The 19,099-nt window shown below is 41.4% G+C and overlaps 2 pseudogenes; both read left to right on the top strand.

Moving 5' to 3' along the window:
- The first annotated feature begins 2,766 nt into the window (after positions 1-2,766).
- On the top strand, positions 2,767-4,410 carry LOC138822523 (pre-mRNA-processing factor 17 pseudogene; annotated as a pseudogene).
- A 905-nt stretch (positions 4,411-5,315) lies between these two features.
- Positions 5,316-7,148, top strand: LOC138822522 (zinc finger matrin-type protein 2 pseudogene; annotated as a pseudogene).
- The last annotated feature ends 11,951 nt before the right edge of the window (positions 7,149-19,099 follow it).

Here is a 19,099-nt window from a genome sequence, read left to right as displayed (position 1 = left end):
CGGTGGTCTTCTTGGTGGGGGTCCTGCGACCTGAGAACAGGGATAAGTTGAATAGCAGATCCCTTTTTCACCCTGGAAGAACTATTTACAATTAGAAATTATTTGTGCCGAGTCCTGCCTTACTACTCTTTCTGATAACCCAGAAGATACTCTTTAGTTGAAATTAACTGTCTCAGACTAAGAAATCCATTTGATTTGTGACTCAAATGGTATGTGATCAAGGGAGCTACTGGTCCTACCAGATTACCAGAAATAGGTCAACAAGCTGGCTAGATGTTATAGTTCTCTTTAAAACAGTACCAAGAACCCAACCCTGGAAACAGTCCTGTGATATTGGCACAGTCCTTCAGAAAAAGACACGTGGCCCCCAATAGTCTAAGAAGTGCAGAGTAGCAATGACCCGAGGTTCTAGTTCCTTGAAGGAGAGGAATGTCTCTACCAGGATCTGAACTCACAGTGGGAATCAGAGGCAAAGGAAGAAGAGAGTACATTGGCAGAAATCTCTTTGCTATTCAGGTTGCCACTATATCATGGGAATAGGTCAGAAAACACACACAGGAAGCACTTGGAGATGGGTTCCTCATTTTGGACAACTGGGTAGATGATCCTCATTATCTGCTCAGTCAACTTTAGCATAGTCAGGAGCTCAATCCTGTGGCATATGCTATTAGGTTATCCCCACAGGCACCTAACCCAGACAGAACTTCAGGCAGAAGATAAAGGGAAAGGTAGCATCGGTTGAAAATGAGTATCAATTATCACAAGATAAAATTTCAACAGCAGATGTGGTCCATTCATCACAGTCAACTCTGGCAAATTTTTCATTTCCCTATTTCCATGTTCTAGACTCAAGAATTTGACAGGTCATTCCAATCTCAAACCAGAGTGATCTGGTGGTGTCAAATTTCAACTCCATCGATCTTCATGGCCACTTTTCAAAAAAAAAAAAAAAATTAAATGTCAGCTTCCTTGGTCTGTTAGGGTACAAATTGTAATATTGCAATATGTAAGAATGATTTTTTTAAAAGTGAAGCACAGTTTTTGACTTGATGCTTAATCAAGTTTATATTCGAAGTGGAGACATTGAGCCCACCATAATGCTTTAGCAATGGCATTCTGATTGCTTTAGATTTTGTTTTGCTGTGTGTGCATGGGGTGCTGCTAAAGGCATGCTTTATACAACACTACTGATATTCCACCTTTTCATGAAGAGTTTTACTCTGCTCTCATCAATACAAATTTGAGATAAAACCATCACTAAGCAAGACTTGACTTTGCAGTGTTTCCTGAAGGAGCATGGAAGACTGTCATATTATAAACCTAGTAGATTCAATGAACCAAGGAGTAGTGAGTAGTCAGTAACATTCTTGCATCTTTGAATCCTTATCCATTTTAGATCATTTTTAGGCACTCAAGCTGGAGTTTCTTCAGATATCAACTTCTGTCAAAGGCAGTTATTTTCCTTAGTATGAGGTTCTATCTAGGAACTAGGAATAAATTTGAGACTGAAACACTTTAGCCGAGTTGAAGCGAATATTCCCTTCTCTTAAAAAGACTGAGTCACCCTCAACTTCCACTTCCACACCGGAACCTTAAAGAACTGGCCAGGTGCAGGCAACCCGGACACAAAGGAGACCGGTACTTCGGGTGTGTCACTTCCGCTTCCGGTTTCACCAGTATTTCCTTTGGTCGAGACCAAAGCGTTTCCAGTGAGGAGTTTGTGGCATCGGAAGAAGGTTCGACGAGATTCGAGATCCCGCCAGGATGATCGAGCTTGTTTGCAACGACCGTCTGGGGAAGAAAGTCCCCGTTAAGTGCAACACCGATGACACCATCGGGGACCTTAAGAAGTTAATCGCTGCCCAAACTGGCACCCGTTGGAACAAAATTGTCCTTAAAAAATGGTACACGATTTTCAAGGACCATGTGTCTCTGGGGGATTATGAAATCCATGATGGAATGAACCTGGAACTTTACTACCAGTAGAAAAGTCCTCCTCCTGTCCTCTCCTCATCCTCCAACCTCACCTCTCCCATTGCTATGGATGTTTTTAAAAATTCTCATTAATAAAGACTTAGATGCTAAAAAAAAAAAACAAAAACAAAAACAAAAAAAACACTGAGTCAGCATCAAATAGTGTGCCAGAAAGTTTTGGTGGCCACACCAATGTTTACTCTTCCAGAATTAGTTTATCATAGGATGTCACAGAAACGAGGGTGAAGTACTTTTCCTGGCCTCTCTAGTAAGTTGATTCTGTAAGTGGGAAAAGGCCCCTCCCAGACCTAAGCTGGGTCTTTGATGAGTTTACCTCTGGGGCAGGTGGGGCAGATGGGGCCCCTCCCACTTCCTCCCCAGCACTGAATAAATATGAGTCTTCTGGAGGACTGGAGCCATTCTCCTTTTCCCTTCGTGGGAAGGTGGCCTTGTCAGCTCCGCTGGAAATAAACCTCCTTCCGGGGATGCGGTCCGAGTGGTCCTCTGGGGTAAGTTCCTTCCGGCCATCCACACGAGACTCGGCACTTTATAAGACCAAAATTTGAGACACAGCCTTAAGTTATATGCTTTGGTTTCTCTTGGATTTGTAGGTTCTAATGACCTGGTACTGGAAGAGGGTCTAGACTTCCTTCTCTTGCTTTTAATTCATGGCTACAAGTTAGACTGAAAATTGCTCATGCTTGGAGCATTAGAACCAAGGAAATAAGGTTCTCGGTTGAGCTACTGCTTGTTGCCTTTGTTTGAAGCATCATCTTGGACTTCTGTGTGAAGATGGCATCCAGCAGTGGGACAAAAAACTTGGACTTTCCAGCCAAGCCCTGGCTGGCATTGGCGGTGGTCTTAGCTCCCAAGGTGGCAGTCAAGGAAGATTTGGAGACTGGAGTTTACCTTGACCCTGCTGTGAAAGAAGTTCGGTACAATCCTACCTATGAGACTATGTTTGCTCCCGAATTTGGACCAGAGAATCCCTTTAGAACACAGCAAATGGCTGCCCCTAGAAATATGCTATCTGGATATGCTGAGCCAGCTCACATCAATCATTTCATGTTCGAACAGCAAAGAAGAACTTTTGCTACATATGGTTATGCATTAGACCCTTCACTGGCTAATCACCAAGTGTCTGCTAAGTATATTGGCTCTGTAGAGAAGGCTGAAAAAAATCAAGGTTTAACCGTATTTGAAACTGGCCAGAAGAAAACAGCAAAGAGGAAAAGGTTCAAAGAAAATGATGCATCTAATATTGATGGTTTCTCGGGACCATGGGCAAAATACGTGGATGAAAAAGATGTAGCTAAACCTTCAGACGAACAGCAACAAGATTTGGATGAAATCACAGCAAAGAGGCAGAAAAAAGGCAAGCAGGAAGAGGAGAAACCTGGGGAAGAGAAAACAATCCTCCATGTTAAAAATATGTACGACTATCAAGGGAGGTCCTACCTTCACATACCTCAAGATGTTGGTGTTAATCTGAGGTCATCTGTACTGCCTGAAAAGTGTTACCTTCCCAAAAAACAAATTCATGTGTGGTCTGCACACACAAAGGGAGTCAGTGCAGTCAGATTGTTTCCTCTCTCTGGCCATTTATTGCTGTCTTGTTCCATGGATTGTAAAATTAAGCTCTGGGAAGTTTATGGAGACGAGCGTTGTCTGCGAACAGCTATTGGTCACAGCAAAGCTGTGAGAGACATCTGCTTCAACACTGCAGGAACACAGTTTCTTAGTGCAGCCTATGACAGATATCTTAAACTCTGGGACACGGAGACAGGACAATGTCTATCAAGGTTTACAAACCAGAAAGTGCCCTACTGTGTCAAATTCAATCCTGATGAAGATAAGCAAAATCTCTTTGTGGCTGGGATGTCTGATAAAAAGATTGTACAGTGGGACATTCGAAGTGGACAAATTGTCCAAGAATATGACCGGCACTTGGGAGATGTCAATGCCATTGTCTTTGTGGATGAGAGTAGGAGATTTGTGAGCACATCTGATGATAAGAGCCTTAGGGTTTGGGAGTGGGGTATCCCTGTAGATTTCAAGTACATAGCAGAGCCCAGCATGCATTCCATGCCTGCAGTAACTTTGTCTCCAAATGGAAAATGGTTAGCATGCCAGTCAATGGACAACCAAATCTTAATTTTTGGAGCACAGAACAGATTCAGGTTAAATAAGAAAAAAGTTTTTAAGGGCCACATGGTTGCAGGCTATGCTTGTCAGATAGACTTTTCACCAGACATGAGCTATGTAATTTCAGGAGATGGAAATGGAAAGTTAAACATCTGGGACTGGAAGACTACAAAACTGTACAGTCGGTTTAAAGCCCATGATGAGGTGTGCATCGGTGCAGTGTGGCTTCCTCATGAAACTTCCAAAGTTATCACATGTGGGTGGGATGGTCTCATCAAATTGTGGGATTAATGGGAATAGCCCTTCAATTACCTAGGATCGTTGTTGATACAAAGTCATGTTTAACTATATTATTAAATGTTAGATGACAACTTGATGTATCATGTATCCCTTGTATGGCCTTATGTAATAGAACCATTGTTCAAATAAAGTTTGTAAATTTGCTCATAGCATTTCATTGTAACTTCATTTTGTTCTTTATAGGTGTTATTTAAACAAAGAATGACCATTGACATTCTTGTTGCTGGGCAGTTTGTATTTATCCCCATATGACATTATTGAAATGATCACTTTGGTGTCAGGAAAGAATCTCTTACTGGTTTGGAACCCAGAGAAAACAATGTAATGAACGACTATATACAATATACTATGATATCATATACTTGCCAGTTCAACTAAAAGGGTGACAAAGAACAGAGATACTGTGATTTAATGTATACTCATGTAACCGCTTGTGTGGAAACCCCCTGAACTTGTGAACTTGTTTGTTTGATACTATAAAGCTGTGCTAATTTTGTGCTCGGGGCCTCTTAGTGTCACCAGTTACTGAGTGCGTGGAGGACCAAGCTCGAGCTTGCAATAAACGACTCTTTGCTGCTTACATTGATCGTGGTATCTGGTGGTCTGTGTGAGGACATCCAAAAACTGGGCACTTCAAAGAATAAAATGTCTCCCAATTACTGTTCCCAGTATATTCAGAGGAATGAATTCTAATCTTTGGCTTCATGATTTCCACTTTTTTTTTTTTAACATGTTCTATATTTTTAGTTGTAAGTCAGTAAACTTGATTGTAACATCCTTGTAATTACTAAAGAATGTAAAATAAAAGTCCAAACATCTTCTCCTTGACATACTTCCTCATCAGTGTACACAGGAAGCAAAAGAATTACATTATTTCGGAAGCTGGAATCACAAGAATGAGCCATGAGTCTGAATTGGTGTTCACACGAAAGACCTGGCCACACCCTCAGAAATCACTGTTGATGTTTCATACCTACACAGCTGTTACTACAGAAATCTCCTCTCAGAAGTCAGGGCATAAAAGTGTCTTTAAAAGCACACGGATTTTGCTTGTGGATCCAAAAAACAACTTAGGATTATAAAAAAAAATGAAACCTTTTTCCAAGTATTTGGGGGGAAAGGAAGATACCTAGAGTTCCCCAGTCTGAGAAGCAGTGACTGTATTAAAAAAATTAGTAATGACAATATAGTTTAAAAAGTGTTCGATTATGAAATCTCAACAGCCTCTGGAGTATAGTCGCTAATAGCACTTTAGTCTGATAAGCTATTTCTCCTGCTTTATAAATCTATGTTAGTTGTTTAAATGGCTTGAAGTATTTCAGAAGGACACTGACAAAAATTGGCTGATAGCTATTCCTAGTGCTGTCTTAAGAGAGCAACATCCTGTTGAGTGTTGGTAACTTAGGATCATCACCGCTGAGGCTTGTGCTGCTATCCTGGTAGCACAAGCTCCTTGCCCTTAGAGAACTTCTGTTTTTACATTGAAGGCAGCTGGCAGCCAGGCGCTGGTGGCTGAGGCCCTGTGATCCTAGCTCCTCAGGAGGCTGAGATCTGAGGATTGTGGTTCAAAGCCAGCCCAGGCAGAAAGTCCTTCAGACCCTTGTCTGCAATAAACCACTCAGAACACCGGAAGTGGCATTGTGGCTCCAGTAGTAGAGCACTGGCCTGGAGCTGAAGAGATGAGACACAGCCCCCAGGCCCAGAGTTCAAGCCCCACAACTGACCAAAGGAAAAAAGGAAAAAAAGAAACCCGGCAAATAGGACCAGGCTTGCTGTCACATAGGAATGAATTTCAAAGAAAATAGGAAAAGAATAAAAGTGCAGATGTATTTTTTGAATCATAGGCACACAATTATACTGCCTAGCTGCTGCCATTTCTGCATCTTCTGGGAAGGGCAGAATATAAGAGAAAGGAATTCAGACATTTTGGTCCAAAGCACTGGTTTTATTATTCAAATGTAGAATGCTTTTAATCCCATCACATTTCAATAGTTGCTCAGTACCAGTATTGTATATATTACAAATCATAATTTCTAAGTCTGTTTCTAAGCTAGATTACCTGTCTATAAAAATTCTGTTTTTGAAAAGATCCTATTTTTAAAGCAATATATATATGTATATATATGTATGTATGTATATATATATATATATATATATATATATATATATATATGTATATATCTTGTATTTTCTCTGAAAGTGGGACAAAGGAATACAAGAAACTTACTGAGACTCACAGGAGAGAGTGAAAAGGATGGAAAACCAGGGCAGCCAGTCAAGAGGGAGTTTCAGTAACACAGAGACTATAAAGTGGGCTCATCTTCCCAAGATTGGATTGCAAATGTCATGACCAAGACAACCCCACCATCTGAGATGGGAGGATATTACTGCAATGTCTGACTGTGTGAGAGACTCCATCAACTTCCTGGATCATATGAATGGAAAGAATCAACGGAACCTGGGCTGACTATGCATGTGGAACGTTCTATCCTGGATCAGGTGAAGAAAGGCTTTGAGGTTGGTCAATAAGATGGAAGACCAGCTGAAGGATTATGATTTTGAGCAAAGGATGAAGAAACTCAGGAAGAAAAGGCTAAAGCATACAAGAAAGAAAAGGAGAAGAACAGGAGAGTGGAGGAGGACTTGACATTTGAGGAGGAGGAGATGGCGGCTGTGATGGGCTTCTTGGCTGTGGTTCCACCAAGAAGAGTTTCCGAGCCTTTCTGTGATGGGCCTAATTTTGGCCTATGTTGGCCTTACTTTGTGGTGTGCGTATTTGTTAGGGGGGTGGAGTCATTCCTCTTGGATACTGGAGAAAGACCTTCAGAGGGTTAATGGCCAGACTAGAGGGTGGGCATTTGTGGCTCAGAGGATGTTCAGATTCATATGACATTACCTAATCATATTCCACCTTTTCATGCCTTTGGATCATGAGTTTTACTCTGTTCTCATCAGTACAAATCCAATTAGAGACAAAACCATCAGTAGGCAAGACTTGACTTTCTAATTTTTTCTACAAAGTTTTCTGTTTATAATATGAACAAGAGTCATATTATTTCTGTTTATGACTCTTGGTCATATTATAAACCTAGAAGATTAAATGAACCAAGGACAAATTCACCGTTGTGAGTCAGTAACATTCTTGTATCTTTGCATCCTTATCAATTTTAAGATCATTTTTAGAAACTCTAAAGCCCGAGTTTCATCAGAAGTCAGTCTCTACCTTTGGATATCAACTTCTGTCAATACCAGTTATTTTCCTCTGTATCAGTCTCAAATTGATTCCTAGTTCTAGATAGTCCCTCATACTTATTAGCTGAGTTGAAGTGAGTATTCCCTTCTCTAAAAAGGACTCCAATTTAGTGTCAAATAATGTGCCAGGAAGTTCTTGTGGCTGCATCAATGTTTACTGTTCCAGAATCAGTTTATCCTAGGATGGCACAGAAAGTGTTAAGGACTTCTCTGGGCCGCTCTTCTAAGTAGCTATTGTAAGTCAGCAAAAGGCTGATGACAGTACCTGTGGGGCATGTGAAGCACCTCCTACTTCATTGTATAACAGTCCCCTTGAAAGAAGAGACTGGGAACATTTTCCTTTTCTCTTTGTGGCAACTTGGCCTTGTCATCTTTGAGTAGAGAGGTTTATTGCCAGCAATCTACATGACTTTGCTCATGTGGTCTTCTGGGGTAATTCACTTTCAATAGCTAATGAGTGTCACACTATTTAAAAGACACATTACCCATCAGGGTCAAGCTTTCAAGTCTGGCTTCCCTTTGAATTATGATCCATTGGTTAGACAACCTAACAAGTATTTTGAAATTGCCTGTCCATGACGGCCATTTTGGCTTTATTAAGGCACATCAACTCCATAGTAAGACTGGTATTATAATGGAGATATGCCATTTCCTCCCCAGGGCTGCTCCCAGCAGGGCCTTGGCCTTGTAACCTTTTCTCATAGCATGTTCTACATGCAATATCTGAGGATATAACTGTTGGCCACTAAGATACAAGATATTGTAGCAGGTTATTGGTAGCCATGGCTCCATCTTCCGTCTCCTCGCTTTCCTGCTCATCCTTTTGCCCATTTTTAGGAATGCAAAGTGTAGGCCATAGTGTATTGTTTTTCTAAGACATTTCAGGAGCCAAATGTTGACCACAAGAGCTAAACTCTGAGCATACTCCCACAAGTATATGCCAGCATGAGTTAAACAGGTGCTCAATTCAGCTCCTGGGATATGCCAATAGCTGCACCTCAACCTTCATAGGAAGACATGCGACATGCTTTAGCTTTCCCCAAAAGGAGGACCTCTAGACATTAGTCCCCTCAAAAAGCCTACTTTCCCCATACACTCATCTCTCACATACACTGTCCATACAGCAGGACTTCTAGACGTGAGTCTAGCAACAAGGTGATTAACAAAACACATCTTCAGGAGGTCAATGAGAAAACGTGAACAAGCCTGGAGAAGTTTATTAAGTCATTGTGTGGGCCTTATTCTCACTGCAAAGCAATGAGCAAAAGCCTATATGCCCGTAATGGACTTGAGGACGTGACCCCAGGCTAGGAGGATGGGTAGTCCCTGCAGGATGGCTGGTCCATGTCTGCATCACTGAGATGGTATTTCTGTGTAGATTCTCAGGTGGCTCCCTCCAGTAGAAATACCTGAAAAGCCATGTAGAATATCCCTGGCCTTGGGTGGATAAAGGGATCCATTATTCATGGCTTCTATCTCCCTCAATCCATCAAGTTTGTCCCTAGATGCTAACTGCCCCCCTATTTCCCATTCATTTGGCACAAAAGCTCCGTGGATTGTCCAGAGTATTGTAGGTCTCCAGAAAATCCCTAATGTTGGGTGATAATGGATACAACCAACACGGAGATGAGAGGCCACAGCAGCTCTAGGTATGAAGCACCAGCAACACAGAGGGAAAGGAGCATAGCTCAGAAAGAAGCCCAGATTCATAATATGGTACACAAATTGTACACCAAGTCAGCTTTCAGGTATTACAATGGCCATTTCCTATAGAGGCCAGCAGGTTTTAAGAGGAATCCAACGTGACCAATAGTGACTCAGTGACAAAGGAGAAATGGAAATGGGATTCCTATCTTCAAAATGTACCTGGGTAAGCCCATAAGCTTTTAGCTAGACAATGAATGGCACAGTGACTTGGGTGGGGGAATAAAACTATCATAGATGAGGTCAAATCTACGTTAAAAGGTATAAAATGGAAGTGTTAAAACTTCAGAGACAAGCTATAAAACATCTGAAAGATTCGCTAGTTTTATATGCACAGAACTTCACGCTTTATAAGGTGATGTCATTACTAACATGGAATACCAGTGTGGCTTGTGAGCCTTAGCATGTTCCTCTAGTCAGCACCACATGGCCTCCGGGGGAAAAGTTGATGACATTCGTTTTATTCTCTTCTGCAGAAATTTTTTTGCCAGGGCTAAGAGCCAAACCCTTCTCACTGGACGCTACCTCCTTGCCAATGTTGGCTCTGTTTTGTGTGGTCCATCTTGCTTTGAATTAGATTAGTTTGACCCAGTGCTAGTCAGCCTTGATGATTCTACTCCTGTTCACAATATGGCCACTAGATTGATCTCGGATGCCTTTTCAAGTTCAGTTAATCTTGACATCATATGACTTCCTGTTTGAGAAACCACTTAGCTCTGGTTCATTAGGGTTTCTAACTCTTCACTCAAGAAATTGTACCATGTGACTTTGTTTCTTTTGTATGTTCTTCCCCCTAAGGTATATCCCCTGTTGTCCCTGTACTTGATTTCAGTACCCTACACCTTGTATGTACATTCATCTAGTTTGGGGGAGAGGGAGGGGAATAATAAAATGCTGAAATAAGGACAGGATGGCCCATGGCAACAATGATACTCACAGGACACTGTGTTGAAAATGAGGAGGAGCAATGGAGATGGGGGAGGGAAGGAATTAGAAAAAAAAAAGGCAGGGGTAACAATGCTTGACAAGAAATGTACTCATTACTCGTGTAACTAATCTCTCTGTACAGCATCTTTACAATAAAATTTAAAAAATAAAAATTGATGCTTCCATAAATCATTGTTTCCAAGTTACCCAAGAAGGTTCTTAAGAATAGTGGGCTTAGCATTATTTTAGATGCAGCAAAATAAGTGTCCAGAGGGGATATATTTCCCCAAACCAGATTCTCTATAAAAATGGCAATGTTAGGCTATAAAAAGATGGACTGTACAAAGAGTATCCATGCAGGAAATGGCATTGAGATCATTGACCTCTCCCTATAATTCCTGGAAGACTTGGATCAACTTTGTCTCATCTTAGACCTCCAAGAGCTGAAGTTGACGCAGGCTGAAACACACAATACCGCAGTCCAATAGGGGAACCTATGAACAGATCCACGAATACTTTTTAATAGGATTAGAAAGGTGACAGGATGATGTTCTCAGGACTTAACTCATTTCTGAATCTTAAGTCTCATTTTCATAGTGAAAAGTTGAATGTTTTATTCTTCTCTTCTTTCTGACCTAACTTCTTAGGCATAGTTCTTCCAAGAAACACTGACCCATTAGGGCATTACCTTCAAATGTTTGGAAAAACCAAATCAAACCATTGTTATAGGGCCCCATATTCAGATTTGATAAAAAAGGGAGTTTAATAAAGTAATTTTAGTTACTAGGTTTCTACATGTGAAGACTAAAGACAGGTACCCAGTAAGACACTGATTGGTAGAGTTTGCATCATTCCTTCAGAATGATTTGACCTCAATTCTGATTTTTCAGCCCTTCAGTTTAACATTCACCTCAGCTTCAAACTAGCTAGGCTTCATTTAGAGTTTCCAGGAATGGAGGAAAATATTCTAGAATATTCAGACTAGGATGAGTTAAAGGTTCATGGGCCTCCCCTATTTGAAGGAGTAGTAGTATTCCATCCATATCTTCTCAGACCCCTGTCATTTCAACATGACTTTAATAAAAGATTAATATACATCACCATGTTCCCTTATCCTGAAAATCAGTGCAAAACCAACCCATGAAAACTTCCAACTAAATTTCAGTAAAGTTCTTTGTCCACATAGCTACCCGTTTCTCTTAACTTTCTCTGGCCTCTCAAAAAAATGTTTCCCCATGTGGTTGTATTCTTTAATTTTCTTCTGTGGAATTAGTTTAAGCTTTTATCTTAGCTCATATATAGAAAAATTCAGTCCAGGCAGTATAGTTAGCTAAGTGTCCAGAGATGCCTAGATACCAATCTAAGGAAGCAACTATGTTTATTCAAGGGACTCCCAAGTCCATTGGGAACTAACATCAGCCCTACATATGAACCAGTACATGAAGTCCTGGATAGGAAGAAACCAGCTCAAATCACTTAACTATTTAGCTATGGATATCAAAGGAGAATTCTAGGTGGTATGGTCAACATTTGTCCATCTGAGCTATGTGTCTGCTCATTAATAGCTCAGTTCAGCCTGGGCCATAGAATCAATCAAGTTAGCATTCTGCCTTCGGGAGAAATGTCCTATTTATAGGTGCCTAAAGAGCAATAGTGAAGTTGCCTTGTTCCCAGGCATGCTGGGACACTTGCTCCTCCTTTCTGGCTGACCTCATGAATGACAAACTCATGACATCATTCTTCCATCCACCCAACCCAATCCCGGGAGTAGTAACATTCATAAAGCCCCTGTGGGAATCAGATTAATATATTTTAATATAAATGCTACTTTCAAGTGAGCTCGGGCCAAAGAAATCAGCAACAGCCAAATCTTTTCCTGGGAATTCTACTTACAGGATTTCCATGCTGGGCTATTACTCTAAGTTCACATAAAATGACCAAGCCATAAAGAACTTAAGTACAAACCTACATACATAGAATTTACAAGCTGAGTATCTGGAGAAGTTAAACTGTTTAAGACTGACTCAGGACATCTGACCTAAAGATTTTCAGGCCTTAATTGATATGGGAGTAGAGCATGGAGAGCCACAACACATAGAAAGGAATAAGCCACCAATAGATAACATGGAGGGCTAAACAAAGCTACACAATGAAGGATGTGGTTGAAGCCTAGAGAGACACAGGCACAGGAGCTGACAAAGATTACCTGATACCTTGTGGTATCTTAGCCTGGTAATGGAGTCTATCTGCTACCCAACAGCAAGCATAAGCTTTCTCGAGCAGACCCCAGACCTGTAAAAGTATTCTACCCCAATCACCCTTGCTCATTCTGAGAGCCATTCCATTCCCAAGACAGCATTGCAGCCAGACATCGCCTTTTTTTTAATGGGTTTAATAATCCCAATCCTAGTGTAATAGGCATATTGATGTCATCTTGTTGCTATCAAGGGCATGCACATCCCCAGCACCACCTAAAAACATTCTTCTGTGCTGTAAGTCTAATAGATGATGGCATGGGTTTGCCAGTAAAGCTAGTCTTGCATCAAAATACACACTTCATAGATTTGCCTTCATTTTCAACCCCATTTCCATCTGAGAGAGGCTAAAAATGAACCATAGCAGGGTCTTATGCACCACAACCTCAACAAGCAATTACATAATTTATACCATTGAAGCTCAAAAGGGCATGTCAAGTTCCAAGTCAGATGACCTTTATATACCCTTTCTTTAAGCATAGCTTGGTAGTACCTCTTTTCTTTTTTTTTGGGGGGGGGTCCGGTCGTGGGGCCTGAACTGTGGGCCTGGGTGCTGTCCCTCAGCTCTTCAGCTCAAGGTTAGCGCTCTACCACTTGAGCCACAGCGCTACTTCCGGCTTTTCTGCTTATATGGTGTGGAGGAATTGAACCCAGGGCCTCATGCATGCAAGGAAAGCACTCTACCACTGATCCACCTTCCCAGCCCCGGTAGTACCTCTTATTTTGCATAAACTAGCCCTTACCCACAGAACTTAAAACCGTTCCTTGCAGCCACACTAGTGAGAGGCTGGTCATTGCTCTTGACCACATGCCCAGGAGATTATGCCTATCCATTGATAGGCCATGAGATTATTCCTATCCATCTTTAGGTCATTTTGATCAATTCTGAAAAGTTGTTCAGGGGACACTGCCATTGTTTGTGTGCCTAGAATGAGTGTTGACACTCTTCAAACAAACTTTTCTATGAAACAAATTCCAAGATTTTAAGACCCTCTTTAAACTTTAGAAGATTCCCGAACAACTTGATTGGTTGCTACCCAGTAATAGCCACAATTCTTTACTTGATAATGCTGCTCTTGCAGTAGTCTATATAGAAAAAAGGTGGCATTTTCTTCATCAGAATCCTGCAATCTGCTGTGTATCTTACTCTCCAAGGCAGCCTCATGGCAGCTCCCATACGTTTCTGGAAAAGGATGAGGGAGGAGGGAAGGCTTCTTCACAATTTTCTGACCTTATGTGTACAAGTTATAAGCTCTTCCAGTTCCCATGACTGTTAGCTTGTTCATGTATTTGTTAATCTCTTGGGGGGAACTACATGCTATGAAAGAATTACCTACCAGGACTCCCAAATCTCCATTTGGCTAAAGAGGACTGGGGTGATTCCTCATTGTTTGGCCACCATCTGGGTTCTTCCTTGAATAATTTGATCGCTTATTAGCCTTGTACAATCATAGAATGAGTATAAAATTTACATACAAAGCAAGGATTCTTCCTCACAGTCACATATTTCCTTCCTTTGTAAATAGTGATTGATACTCCATTGAGTGTAGGTACTACATCTTGTTTATATGTTCATCCACTAACAGCATCTTTACATTTTTAAGAGTTTGTTTGGAGGTTCTAACAGGGGAGCACAGCTACTCGTATCCCTTCACCAAAGACCAGTCCTCTTATCAGGGATGGTCACCCTCCTTGCCAGAGCATGCAGCTTCGGAAAGGACACACAAGGGAGGGCGAGGTAGGAAGGGACACCACCTAGCCAGCCAGACCAGCTGAGTCAACTCTGGCAACCAATGGGGTGACAGCTGTCACAGCCAGACCGTCCTCACATCTGCATCTTTCTATCTTTAAAGGCTGTCAAGTTAACCTATAGAAAATAACCCTTCAAATCTTCAAATCTGTCTCTCCTTTAGTTTCCTATTTTTTTCCTAATACTTTTTTTTTGTGGGGGGTGGGGATGTTTCACCTAGTCTGAGAGAATTTCTCAAAGAAAGGGGTACTTTCTGGACTTATTTTAGATCAGTAGGATAAGTATACAAGTAGACACAGACGTAGTTTGTGACTCTAAGTAGCAATGGGTCAAATTCACAAATGTTAACTTGGCTATAATAATTTTTAGACTATGTGCACCAGCTTTTGAGTTTATGTATATTCTAAGACACCCTAGAACTCCACAAACCCACAAGACCTGCTTGCCATCTGCTGGCCGTGACATGGGTAGGCCTTACTAGCCACCTACAACAGGCTATGGTACTATTCATTATCCATGTAAATTCATGGACAGCAGTAATTATGCTCCATGCTTGTCGAAGATGCCTGGAGTCCTGAGTTACCACACCTCAATCTCTTTGAGGACATGAGATTTAACAACAAAGTGTTGTGGGGGTAGATTCCTCTGAATCCATCTATGATAAGTTGGCTGAGATAACAGTAACTTGTGAACTACTAATATCAATTATAATGACTAGTATACAAAAACTTTTGCCAAGACAGGCTTCACAGTAAGAAACAGATCTCCAATTCCTCTAAGATTCTGTTCTAGGGCTCTCTGAGGTAAGAAAAATAAAATCGAATAGAAAAGATGAGTCACAAATTATTTAAGTAAACATTTAGAGTCACACTTAAAACCAGTCTGCATTCATCAAGTTAAGCCCAAGTTTTATTGCAACAAACACGTCACAAGTACTGGCAAGAGACTACTAGAACTCATCCATAGCACTGAATACAGCAATCATTTATCAATGACTGGTTTGCACAATGATGCCTGTATGTGTAAGGCATGGAAAATGCAGGAAGTGTTCAAAGTTAAATCAAGTCATCTTCACGCTGGTCCAGTAAGGATAACAAGACTGCTGCTCCTATTCTGGTGGCAGCTAATCATTGATAACATCCATTCCAGATTGACATTCTCATTTTCCCCTAGTTAATGCTGCATGCAACCACAACATCCATTCTCTCCTTGCATATGTACAAACCTAGTCCAGATTTCCTGCAGTAATCCCAAACCAGGAAACTGATATCGGGCAGACATTTGACCCACTGACCAAGCATACTGGGTAGTAGGCCAGAAACTTCACATGGAGAAGCTTATATAGGTTCACACAATTACATGTGATTTCAAACTTGTTTCACCAGTGTTGACATACATACATAGCTTAGCCCATTCCAATAATTATATAATTTCTTATCTGTAAGGCTTCTCTGGTTGATATCTCCTAGACTGATGAATTAAAACAGATGCATGAAAGGATCTGTCATGTCCAACGATATTCCCACACCCTCTGGCAGGGAACTATGCCCATTTCCTTGGCTGACCAGAAAAATACGAGGAAAACAGATCTGTAGAATCTGAACTACCACCATTGTCAAGAGGATCTCAAGCTAGTAATCCCCTTGATAGAATGAGAGGGACAAGAAGGTGCGTAGCAAGAAACAAGGGCCCTTCTAGAAGCTCTAACATTTATCTAGAAGAACTCTGTGGTCATTTCCTAGTCCCCAAGTACCTAATCAGGATGAATGTATACCCTGAGAACTTAAAGGGCAGCCCTGACCCAATGAACAAAAGTGATCAGGATAGGAATACCAAGAGGAATCCCCTTAGCATTTTTTCTTCCCAGAGCCAAGAATAAGGCCAATGATATTCACAAAAGAAAATGGCATGGTGCCCATCCTCTGAATTACTAGAATGCCTCCTTCAAAAGTGAGATGAAATCTCTTCACCATATTGTACTATCACAAACTTAAGCCAACTGAAATTCATAGCTTCTGGGCCAGCTATGATGTCTTTACTCACCATCTGAATTGGGTACTTTGAATCTATTGCCTAGGAGAATACACTCCTCGGTCCTTATCAGGGAGATTGTAATCCTTTAACCTTGGAGTCATTTCACCACCTTCAAGTTCTACAAGATTATGATGGCAGAGCCGGTAAAGCTAAGAAGACTTATGGCCTTAGGATTTGAACAACTATCACTGAAGGAAGAAGACTGAGTCTAAGCAATATGCCTTGATAAAGGACATTCTTACATCCTTTGGTTTACAAATGTGTCAAGTTCTAGAAAACTTACTTCCTTAGATAATTGGTCTTCGATTTCCCTTGTGGCCACATGGGATTTGCTTTTGCTTATATTTGACACCTGTATTAGGTATAAGTTTCCTTTGTTGGTTTTCTTTGCTGTTGCTACTTTTGTTAGGATAAATTCTATACAACTGCTTTGCTTTGGAGGCTCTATAAGCTTTGTGTTAGCTGCATTCAGAACTGCTGGTCTTTGAGACAAGAGTCCACCAGCAGTCCACCTACTCTCCAATAAAGACTTGCAATTTGGTCTTTTAAGTGCTAGCTTCTGTTTCTCACGATCGAGTTCCTGTACAGCAATGGCCTACCCCATTATCAATAGCAAAAATATTCAACCTGCTGGTGGCTTCAAAACCACAGGCATGTGAACAAGTGGTAACCTTTTATTGAAGTTGGCCACATTGCATTTATTGCAGCCATAGATTTGTGGCATGGAAAGGACTCCGACTAGTTCTTACACCTGGCACTTACACCTTGTACCTCCTATGCTTTGGCAAGTCTCTGGATTAGAGCAGGAGGTAATATACTTGCAAATGCTACTCCCCAGCTAAGTAGCAGAGCTTTCTAGTTTTGCACAAAGCCTAGTACACACGTGTTCTATGGCAGATCCAAGATCAGTATAACCCCTCTCCTATCAACAAAGGCCCGAAAACTCCCACATCCCAGTGACAAGGGTGCCTATGGTAGACCCAAGCCATAGCATTCTATAGAGAACAGAATGGCTCTGGCAGCATAGAACCAGGAAGTCAGTTAAAGTAGCAGCTCATACAGGCATCCAAGATGCCCAGAAATCTATTTCAAGAGGATCCCATTTCTCTCAGGTACGGAAGAGAAAAATATGTTAAAATGTTTTTTTAAAAATGCTGCTTAATCTAAGAACTTTCTCCATATACTGGTCAGTTCCAGGAGAATGCTGGATTCAAAGTGGTTTGAATTATTTTATATAGGGAAAGGATTTGTAGAATGCAAGTAGTGAAGAAAAGGAGGATGCATCAGAGACTAGAATGGTCAGAAGCTACAGAACCAAAAGAATCAACTAACAGTCCACTTGTAGGAGGAATGTAATGTCTGAGTTGCTGAGTTGCTATTCAGTGGCATCAAGTTAGAAAAACCCCAAGCTAGCAGCCTTGCAGAAGGCTGCGGATAACCTTGAGGCTTTTTACCAGCAGCACTGAGTTGCTGCATTAGTCAGGAGCTTATAATAAATAAAAGCTCTGTAATAGTGTCAATAGCATTGACAGTTATTAATCATACTGACCAAGATTATGTTTTGCCTATGATCCTGTGACTCAAGGCTATGTTTTGCTTCTGTTAACCTTGCTTGCCTCAGTAACAGGGCCTTAAGACCACCAATTAAAGACCACCACAGAGTGGTCCCACGGTGGACAGCCTATTGCCAATTATGACGTATGATATTTACCATAAAGAACAAATGAATTTAAAGGTCAGATAACTACAACCAAGTAAAATGTGCCAAACCTGCCTTGCCTGGCTTGTCTATGAAACTATGCAACTTACCCCTTAAAAGCCCCAGGTTGAGGATTGCTTGGGGTCACAGTCACAGCTCCCGAGTTTGTGCTGCATGCCTGGCAGGTCAGCTAGCCACTTGCCCAATAAATTCATCTTTTTACATGAGGCTGTCTCTGCGTGGTGGAGTCCAGTGGGATGTAATATCCCCACCGGGAGAAATGTGGAATCCCCTCCCCCTGACCCCATAACAGGAAGATGCCCCTGGACGGATAAGCAGGCCTGAAGAGACACTGATACCCATCCCATCCAGGTGCAAGATGCCACGTCAAGTTCAAGTACCCAAATAGCTTCCAACATTGCACTTTCCTAGCCAGACCCACTGCACAGTAGCTTTCAAGGGAGCCAGCAATGTAGCCCACAGGCTCTGCCCCTGTTGTAGCACAGAGCAGTGTGAAGACTGAACACAGGAAGGTCAGGATGGCCAGCTTTCTTGGAATACCCGACTTCTGACTAATGGGGACCTTTAGACAGGGAAAATAAACCTGCAGAGGATAGCTGCCCCAACTAGGGATCCAGCTGGCATGAAAGAAATTCACCAAGTGCAGGATCTGTATCCAGCTTCAGCCTGTGCCCCGCTGTAGCAGCCACAGCTCTGGACTGAGCCTGAACTGGACCCATTAACCCTTCTGCTCTAATGAGGTCAAACAAGTTCCATGGATATTCATGGTCACTTTTCCAAAAATACTTCTTTAATGTCACAGTCAGCTTCCTAGGTCTGTTAGGTTACAAATTGTAATAATGTGGTATGTAAGAATGTAAAAAAGGAAAGCATGGTTGATCTGATGCTTAATCAGGTTTATGTTCAAAGTGGAGACATAGTAGGCCCAACCCTAATGCTTTAGCTTTGGCATTCTGATTGATTTAAATTCTATTTTTCTCTGTATGCATGGGGTACTGCTCAAGGCATGCTTTCTTTATACAATACTTTCTCCTGTTG

This window comes from Dipodomys merriami, unplaced genomic scaffold (genome assembly GCF_024711535.1).
Source record: "Dipodomys merriami isolate MVZ:Mamm:240054 unplaced genomic scaffold, mDipMer1.0.p SCAF_1116, whole genome shotgun sequence".
Taxonomy (NCBI): domain Eukaryota; kingdom Metazoa; phylum Chordata; class Mammalia; order Rodentia; family Heteromyidae; genus Dipodomys; species Dipodomys merriami.
The sequence above is the reverse complement of the archived record's forward strand: the minus strand, read 5'-3'. Positions and strand labels throughout refer to the sequence as shown.